This window comes from Mirounga angustirostris, unplaced genomic scaffold, assembly GCF_029215605.1.
Source record: "Mirounga angustirostris isolate CCGP_5_RB_7025 unplaced genomic scaffold, mMirAng1.0.hap1 SCAF_6, whole genome shotgun sequence".
In the NCBI taxonomy this organism is placed as follows: domain Eukaryota; kingdom Metazoa; phylum Chordata; class Mammalia; order Carnivora; family Phocidae; genus Mirounga; species Mirounga angustirostris.
The window spans coordinates 128,555,150-128,564,920 of NW_026991714.1; the positions used below are offsets into that span (position 1 = coordinate 128,555,150).

Genomic DNA, 9,771 nt, shown 5'->3' on the forward strand with positions numbered 1-9,771 from the left:
TTTCTGAGTCTCTCAGAGAGTCTGTTCAGTGAAGGGGGATCTGTGGTGTCAAGGAATGACTTGAGTCCTTACAACCTCAACATCTCTGCTGTGGGAATGCCCTCTGGTTGTGAGAGAGGAATTATCCCTTTGTCCAGAGGGTTTTGAGCACTAAAGGTTGGCAGCAACTGCAGCTGCTGAGGTAGTGGCCAGGCAGGCAGCCATGACACTGAAGAAAAGAAAAGGTCAGCAGCAACCTAAGCGCCGTCATGATTAGTTGGCAGCAATGTGGGCATTGGCCTGTGGACAACAGGGTGACAACAGCCAGCAGACCAGCAGTAGCAGCTGAAACGAATGCTGATGGCTTACAGAGCTGTTGGCAGCTGTTCTGATGATATCAATAATAAATATCTCCACCCCCACCTCTAAAACCCTTAGAGAAATAACTATAGAGGAAGATCCTGGAACCAAAGCTTGAAGATATGGGTGTTGCTATAAATGTGACCCATCAGTGGATGGTGGGGAACCTATGGATATATCAGTCTCTGATGAGGGAAATCTGCTAGTCCCTTAATCAAAGGAACTGTAAGTCACATATTCAAAAGATTAAACACTCTGAACACAGTACTAGGACTCTTTTTGTTTTTGAATTTTTTTTTTAAAGATTTTATTTATTTATTCATGAGAGACAGAGAGAGAGAGAGAGAGGCAGAGGGAGAAGCAGGCTCCCAAGGAGCAGGGAGCCTGATGCGGGACTCGATCCCAGGACCCTGGGATCATGACCTGAGCCGAAGGCAGACGCTTAACCATCTGAGCCACCCAGGCGCCCCTGTTTTTGAATATTTGAATCTTCTTTCAGATGTATACTTTACCTTGTTTACTTGTTTACTGTGACTTGTTTTCAAATGTGTATTTTATTTTAATTAGTATTAGTACCCCCTGCCATTTTCAAAATAGATACCACAACCTTTTTAATATTTTGGCATTTGTTTACTTGTGTGGACAAGGGCCTTCTTTACCTCTAGATCCCAAAATGATTTCTGGAAAAATTGGGAAGGCAGCAGGTCTTGAGTTGACTTCTGTATAAGAAAACCCATGAAGCCAATGTGTTAAGAGCTAAAGTGAAATACTACCCAGGTTCTGATTGGGAGAACCTCTTCTCACTTCCTCCTTCATGCAGATTTTTTTAGTAAATGCCCAAAATCATGTTTCAAAAACTTCTGCATTGTGGTCTTATTTCAATAATATTACAGGGGCGCCTGGCTGGCTCACTTGGTAGAGCATGTGACTCTTGATCTCAGGGTTTTAAGTTCAAGCCCTTTGTTGGATGTAGAGATTACTTAAAAATAAAATCTTAAGTAATAATAATACATATACAATGGAATATGACACAACTATTAAAATGAATACAATAAGGAAAAAGATGTAGCAGGATATACATCAAACTCCTAAGATTGGCTATCAAAGTAGGGTAAATGGAGGTAACCTCTTGTAATGATGCATATTATAATCTCTGAAGTAATCACTAGAAGCATAATAAAAGAAAGTACAACTAAAAAGCCAAACAGGAGTGAAAAATTGAAGTGCAAATATTACTTTATCACTCCAAAAGGAAATGAAAAGGGAGGAATGCAGGAAAAAAGAACAGATGGGAAAAATAGAAAACAAATACCAAGATGGTAGTTTTTTTTTTTTTTTTTAAGATTTTATTTATTTATTTATTTGACAGAGAGAGACCCAGCGAGAGAGCGAACACAAGCAGGGGGAGTGGGAGAGGGAGAAGCAGACTTCCCGCTGAGCAGGGAGCCCGATGCGGGGCTCGATCCTGGGATCATGACCTGAGCCGAAGGCAGACGCTTAACGACTGAGCCACCCAGGCGCCCCTCAAGATGGTAGTTTTAAGGCCATCTATATCAGTAGTTAACATTAAATGTGAATGGTCCAGGGGCACCTGGGTGGCTCAGTCAGTTAAAGCATCTGACTTCAGCTCAGGTTATGCTCCTGGAGTCCCAGCATTGAGTCCCAGGATCGGGCTCTGCTTCTCCCTCTGGCCCTCCATCCCCTCTTGTGCTCTCTCTCTTTCTCTCTCACTCTCTCTCAAATAAATAAAATCTTTTTAAAAATGTGAATGGTCTAAGCGCTCCAATAAAGAAACACTCCAATAAAAAAGAATATCAGGTTCTTTTATCTCTGCCACTGACAAGCCATCCAGAGTGAGGAAGACCCAGAATTTTGGGGCCACATGAGCCATGGCCAAGGCTGCATGGGCAAGTACCCAGGAGGTTGGGGTAATGCCGGTGGTGTGCAACATCACAGGATCAACTTTGACAAATATCACCCAGGTTACTTTGGGCAAGTTGTATGAAGCAGCATCACTTAAAGAGGAACCAGAGCTTCTTGCCCAGCTGTCAACCTTAATAAATGTGGTCATTGGTCAGTGAGCAGACACTGGCAAATCCTGCCAAAAACAAGACTGGACCTGCTCCTATCATTGATGTGGTTCAACTGGGGTTCTGGGGAAGGGAAAGCTACCAAAGCAGCCTGTCATTGTAAAGGCCAAATTCATCAAAAGAAAAGTTAAGAAGATTAAGGGGGGCAGGTGGTGTCATGGTAGCTGGAAGCCACAGAGAGGGAAGTTCATTAAATGCTAACAAGTGCTTTAACAAAAAGGAAAGAATGTCGGACTGTATATAAAAGAACAACAACAACAACAACAACAAACCCACCACAAATCTTACTTATGGTACTTATAAGAGATACAAATTGGCTTAACATTCGGGGGCCTGGGTGGCTCAGTCGTTAAGTGTCTGCCTTCGGCTCAGGTCATGATCCCAGGGTCCTGGGATCGAGTCCCACATCAGGCTCCCTCCTCGGCAGGAAGCCTGCTCTCCAGAGCTCTCCCACTCCCACTGCTTCTGTTCCTGCTCTCGCTATCTCTGTCTCTGTCAAAAAAAAAAAAAAAAATCTTAAAAAAAAGCAAATAAAAACAAATTGGCTTAACATTCAAAATCCATTTGATACCATCACCAGTTAACAACATAAAGGAGAAAAATGTGGTTTTGACCTTTTTTAAAATCCATAGACTTTATATTTTAGAGAAATTTTAGGTTCACAGAAAAAATGGAACAGAAAGTACAGAGAGTTCTCATGTTCCCCTTGATCCGATATACACACAGACTCTCCCACTATCAGCATCACTCATCAGTGGCGCCTGGCTGGCTCAGTCAGTAGAGCATGTGATTCTTGATCTTGGGGTCATGAGTTTGAGCCCCACATTGGGTGTAGAGCTTAGTTTAAAAAAAAAATTGTTTTATGGCCTAGAATATGGTCTGTCTTGGTAAATGTTCCATGTGCACCTGAGAAGAATGTGTATTCTGAAGTTTAGTGGAGGGTTCTATAAATGTCAATTAGGTCAGATTGTATAAACCAGTCTGAAGAACACTATAAACGTGTTCTTCAAATCTGTATCATACTGATTTTCTGCCTAGTTTTCTATCAGTTACTTAGGGAAAAGTGCTAAAATCTCCAATTACAATTACAGATTTGTCTATTTCTTATTTTCAATATAGCCACTTCAGCTTCCATTTTATTTTTATTTGTATGATAGACATTTTCCCATCCCTTTACTTTTTTTTTTTTAAGATTTTGTTTATTTTTTCATGAGAGACAGAGAGACAGAGGCAGAGGGAGAAGTAGGCTCCCCGCGGAGCAGGGAGCACGATGCAGACTCGATCCCAGGACCCTGGGATCATGACCTGAGCTGAAGGCAGATACTTAACTGACTGAGCCACCCAGGCGTCCCTCCCATCCCTTTACTTTTAACTATCTGTTTCTTTATATTTAAGTGAGTATCTTGTAGACAACATGTGGTTGAGTCTTAGTATTTTATCCAATCTGATCATTACATTTTAATTGGGTGTTTACAACATTTACATTCAATGTAATTATCAGTATGGTTGAGTTTGAAGCTATCATCTGGGCTATATATTTCTTATTTGTCCCATCCTCTCTGTTACTTTGTTCTTGTCTCCTTGCTTTCCTTTGGACTGACTATTTTTCATAATTCCATTTTGTCTCCACTATTGGGGTATTAGTTTTTCCTTTCTTTCTTTCTTTTTTTTTTTTTTTAAAGATTTTATTTATTTATTCATGAGATACAGAGAGAGAGAAGCAGAGGGAGAAGCAGGCTCCCAAGGAGCAGGGAGCCCGATGTGGGACTCGATCCCAGGACCCTAGGATCATGACCTGAGCCGAAGGCAGACGCTTAACCATCTGAGCCACCCAGGTGCCCCTTTTATTTCTTCAATTAGCAATAATCGCGCCTCGGATAAACCTCATTGGCTACGATACTGCCACTGCGCAAAGCTGCCCCTTTTATTTCTTTAGTTGTTGCCCTGGAGTATATAAAATACATTTTTAAAAAAGATTTTATTTTTTTATTTTTTAAGATTTTATTTATTTATTTGACAGAGACACAGCCTGAGAGAGGAAACACAAGCAGGGGGAGGGGGAGAGGGAGAAGCAGGTTTCCTGCTGAGCAGGGAACCCAATGCAGGGCTTGCAGGACCCTGGGATCATGACCTGAGCCAAAGGCAAATGCCCAAAGACTGAGCCACCCAGGTGCCCCAAAGATTTTATTTTATTTTGTTTTTTTGCTTTTTGTTGTTTTTTTTTAATTATTATGTTAATCACCATACATTACATCATTAGTTTTTGATGTAGTGTTCCATGATTCATTGTTTGTGTATAACACCCAGTGCTCCATGCAGAACGTGCCTTCTTTAATACCCATCACCAGGCTAACCCATCCTCCCACACCCCTCCCCTCCAGAACCCTCAGTTTGTTTTTCAGAGTCCATAGTCTCTCATGGTTCATCTCCCCCTCCGATTCCCCCCCTTCATTCTTCCTCTCCTGCTATCTTCTTCTTCTTCTTCTTCTTCTTTTTTTTTAACATATAATGTATTATTTGCTTCAGAGGTACAGATCTGTGATTCAACAGTCTTGCACAATTCACAGCCCTCACCATAGCACACACCCTCCCCAATGTCTATCACCCAGCCACCCCATCCTTCCCACCCCCCACCACTCCAGCAACCCTCAGTTTGTTTCCTGAGATTAAGAATTCCTCATATCAGTGAGGTCATATGATACATGTGTTTCTCTGATTGACTTATTTCGCTCAGCATAATACCCTCCAGTTCTATCCACGTCGTTGCAAATGGCAAGATTGCATTCTTTTTGATGGCTGCGTAATATTCCATTGTATATATGTACCACATCTTCTTTATCCATTCATCTGTTGATGGACATCTTGGCTGTTTCCACAGTTTGGCTATTGTGGACATTGCTGCTACAAACATCGGGGTGCACGTACCCCTTCAGATCCCTACATTTGTATCTTTGGGATAGATACCGAGTAGTGCAATTGCTGGATCATATGGTAGCTCTATTTTCTTTTTTTTTTAAAGATTTTATTTATTTATTTGAGAGACAGAGTGAGAGAGAGAAAGAGCACAAGAGGGGGGAGCAGGAGAGGGAGAAGCAGACTCCCTGCTGAGCAGGGAGCCCGATGCGGGACTCGATCCCAGGACTCCAGGATCATGACCTGAGCCGAAGGCAGTCGCTTAACCAACTGAGCCACCCAGGCGCCCCTGGTAGCTCTATTTTCAACTTTTTGAGGAACTTCCATACTGTTTTCCAGAGTGGCTGCACCAGCTTGCATTCCCACCAACAGTGTAGGAGGGTTCCCCTTTCTCCGCATCCCCGCCAACATCTGTCATTTCCTGACTTGTTCATTTTAGCCATTCTGACTGGTGTGAGGTGGTATCTCATTGAGGTTTTGATTTGGATTTCCCTGATGCCAAGCGATGTTGAGCACTTTTTCATGTGTCTGTTGGCCGTTTGGATGTCTTCTTTTGAAAAATGTTTGTTCATGTCTTCTGCCCATTTCTTGATTGGATCATTTGTTCTTTGGGTGTCGAGTTTAAGAAGTTCTTTATAGATTTTGGATACTAGCCCTTTATCTGATATGTCATTTGCAAATATCTTCTCCCATTCTGTTGGTTGTTTTTTGGTTTTGTTGACTTTCTTTTGCTGTGCAAAAGCTTTTTATCTTGATGAGGTCCCAATAGTTCATTTTTGCCCTTGCTTCCCTTGCCTTTGGCGATGTTTCTAGGAAGAAATTGCTGCCACTGAGGTCGAAGAGGTTGCTGCCTGTGTTCTCCTTTAGGATGTTGATAGACTCCTGTCTCACATTTAGGTCTTTCAACCATTTGGAGTCTATTTTTGTGTGTGGTGTAAGGAAATGGTCCAGTTTCATTCTTCTGCTTGTGGCTGTCCAATTTTCCCAACACCATTTGTTGAAGAGACTGTCTTTTTTCCATTGGACATTCTTTGCTGCTTTGTTGAAGATTAGTTGACCATAGAGTTGAGGGTCCATTTCTGGGCTCTCTATTCTGTTCCATTGATCTATGTGTATGTTTTTGGGCCAGTACCATACTGTCTTGATGATGACAGCTTTGTAATGGAGCTTGAAGTCCGGAATTGTGATGCCGCCAGCTTTGCTTTTCTTTTTCAACATTCCTCTGGCTATTCGAGGTCTTTTCTGGTCCCATACAAATTTTAGGATTATTTGTTCCATTTCTTTGAAAAAAGTAGATGGTATTTTGATGGGGATTGCATTGAATGTGTAGATTGCTCTAGGTAGCATCGACATCTTCACAATATTTGTTCTTCCAATCCATAAGCATGGAACGTTTTTCCATTTCTTTGTGTATTTCTCAATTTCTTTCCTGAGTATTTTATAGTTTTCAGAGTACAGATTCTTTGCCTCTTTGGTAGATTTATTCCTAGGTATCTTATGGTTTTGGGTGCAATTGTAAATGGGATCGACTCCTTAATTTCTCTTTCTTCTGTCTTGTTGTTGGTGTATAGGAATGCCACTGATTTCTGTGCATTGATTTTATATCCTGCCACTTTACTGAATTCCTGTAGGAGTTCTAGCAGTTTTGGGGTGGAGTCTTTTGGGTTTTCCACATAAAGTATCATATCATCTGCAAACAGTGAGAGTTTGACTTCTTCTTTGCCAATTTGGGTGCCTTTTATTTCTTTTTTTGTCTGATTGCTGTGGCTAGGACTTCTACTACTATGTTGAATAGCAGTGGTGATAGTGGACATCCCTGCTGTGTTCCTGACCTTAGGGGGAAAGCTCTCAGTTTTTCCCCATTGAGAATGATATTCGCTGTGGGTTTTTCGTAGATGGCTTTTATGATATTGAGGTATGTACCCTCTATGCCTATACTCTGAAGAGTTTTGATCAAGAAAGGATGCTGTACTTTGTCAAATGCTTTTTCTTCATCTATTGAGAGGATCATATGGTTCTTGTTCTTTCTTTTATTAATGTATTGTATCACATTGATTGATTTGTGGATGTTGAACCAATCTTGCAGCCCAGGGATAAATCCCACTTGGTCGTGGTGAATAATCCTTTTAATGTACTCTTGGATCCTATTGGCTAGTATTTTGGTGAGAATTTTTGCATCCGTGTTCATCAAGGGTATTGGTCTGTAATTCTCCTTTTTGATGGGGTCTTTGTCTGGTTTGGGGATCAAGGTAATGGTGGCCTCATAAAACGAGTTTGGAAGTTTTTCTTCCATTTCTGTTTTTTGGAACAGTTTCAGAAGAATAGGTATTAATTCTTCTTTAAATGTTTGGTAGAATTCCCCTGGGAAGCCATCTGGCCCTGGGCTTTTGTTTGTTGGGAGATTTTTGATTACTGCTTCAATTTCCTTAGTGGTTAGAAGTCTGTTCAGGTTTTCTATTTCTTCCTGGTTCAGTTTTGGTAGTTGATACATCTCTAGGAATGCATCCATTTCTTCCAGATTATCTAATTTGCTGGCATATAGTTGCTCATAATATGTTCTTATAATTGTTTGTATTTCTTTGGTGTTGGTTGTGATCTCTCCTCTTTCATTCATGATTTTGTTGATTTGGGTCATTTCTCTTTTCTTTTTTATAAGTCTGGCCAGGGGTTTATCAGTCTTGTTAATTCTTTCAAAGAACCAGCTCCTAGTTTCGTTGATCTGTTCTACTGTTCTTTTGGTTTCTATTTCATTGATTTCTGCTCTGATCTTTATTATTTCTCTTCTCCTGCTGGGTTTAGGCTTTATTTGCTGTTCTCTCTCCAGCTCCTTTAGGTGTAGGGTTAGGTTGTGTATTTGAGACCTTTCTTGTTTCTTGAGAAAGGCTTGTATTGCTATATACTTTCCTCTTAGGACTGCCTTTGCTGTATCTCAAAGATTTTGAATAGTTGTGTTTTCATTTTCATCTTTTTCCATGAATTTTTAAAATTCTTCTTTAATTTCCTGGTTGACCCATTCATTCTTTAGTAGGATGCTCTTTAGCCTCCATGTGTTTGAGTTCTTTCCGACTTTCCTCTTGTGATTGAGTTCTAGTTTCAAAGCATTGTGGTCTGAAAATATGCAGGGAATGAGCCCAATCTTTTGGTACCAGTTGAGACCTGATTTGTGACCTAGGATGTGATCTATTCTGGACAATGTTCCATGGGCACTAGAGAAGAATGTGTATTCTGTTGCTTTGGGATGGAATGTTCTGAATATATCTGTGAAGTCCATTTGGTCCAGTGTGTCATTTAAAGTCTTTATTTCCTTGTTGATCTTTTCCTTAGATGATCTGTCCATTTCAGTGAGGGGGGTGTTAAAGTCCCCCACTATTATTGTATTGTTGTCAATGTGTTTCTTTGCTTTTGTTATTAATTGGCTTATATAATTGGCTGCTCCCATGTTAGGGGCATAGATATTTACAATTGCTAGATCTTCTTGTTGGATAGACCCTTTAAGTAAGATATAGTGTCCTTCCTCATCTCTTATTACAGTCTTTGGTTTAAAATCTAATTTGTCTGGGGCGACTGGGTGGCTCAGTTGGTTAAGCGACTGCCTTCGGCTCAGGTCATGATCCTGGAGTCCCTGGATCGAGTCCTGCATCAGGCTCCCTGCTCGGCAGGGAGTCTGCTTCTCCCTCTGACCCTCCCCCCTCTCATGTGCTCTCTCTCATTCTCTCTCTCTCAAATAAATAAATAAAATCTTAAAAAAAAAAATCTAACTTGTCTGATATAAGGATTGTCACCCCAGCTTTCTTTTGGTGTCCATTAGCATGGTAAATGGTTTTCCACCCCTTCACTTTCAATCTGGGGCTGTCTTTGGGTCTAAAATGAGTCTCTTGCAAACAGCATATTGATGGGTCCTGTTTTTTAATCCAATCTGATAGCCTGTGTCTTTTGATTCGGGCATTTAGCCCATTTACATTCAGGGTAACTATTGAAAGATATGAACTTAGTGCCATTGTATTGCCCGTAAGGTGACTGTTACTGTATATTGTCTGTGTTCCTTTCTGGTCTATGTTGCTTTTAGGCTCTCTCTTTGCTTAGAGGACCCCTTTCAATATTTCTTGTAGGGCTGGTTTCGTGTTTGCAAATTCCTTTAGTTTTTGTTTGTCCTGGAAGCTTTTTATCTCTCCTTCTATTTTCAATGACAGCCTAGCTGGATATAGTATTTTTGGCTGCATATTTTTCTCATTTAGTGCTCTGAATGTATTATGCCAGTCTTTTCTGGCCTTGCAGGCCTCTGTGGATAGGTCTGTTGCCAGTCTAATGTTTCTACCATTGTAGGTTACATATCTCTTCTCCCGAGCTGCTTTCAGGATTTTCTCTTTGTCTCTGAGACTCGTAAGTTTTACTATTAGTTGTCGGGGTGTTGACCTATTTTTATTGATAT

General features: G+C 40.8%; 1 pseudogene; it reads right to left on the reverse strand.

Annotated features, from left to right (window-relative positions):
* Window positions 1-4,271: 4,271 nt before the first annotated feature.
* On the reverse strand, window positions 4,272-4,346 carry LOC123841792 (U4 spliceosomal RNA; annotated as a pseudogene).
* Between the last annotated feature and the right edge of the window lie 5,425 nt (window positions 4,347-9,771).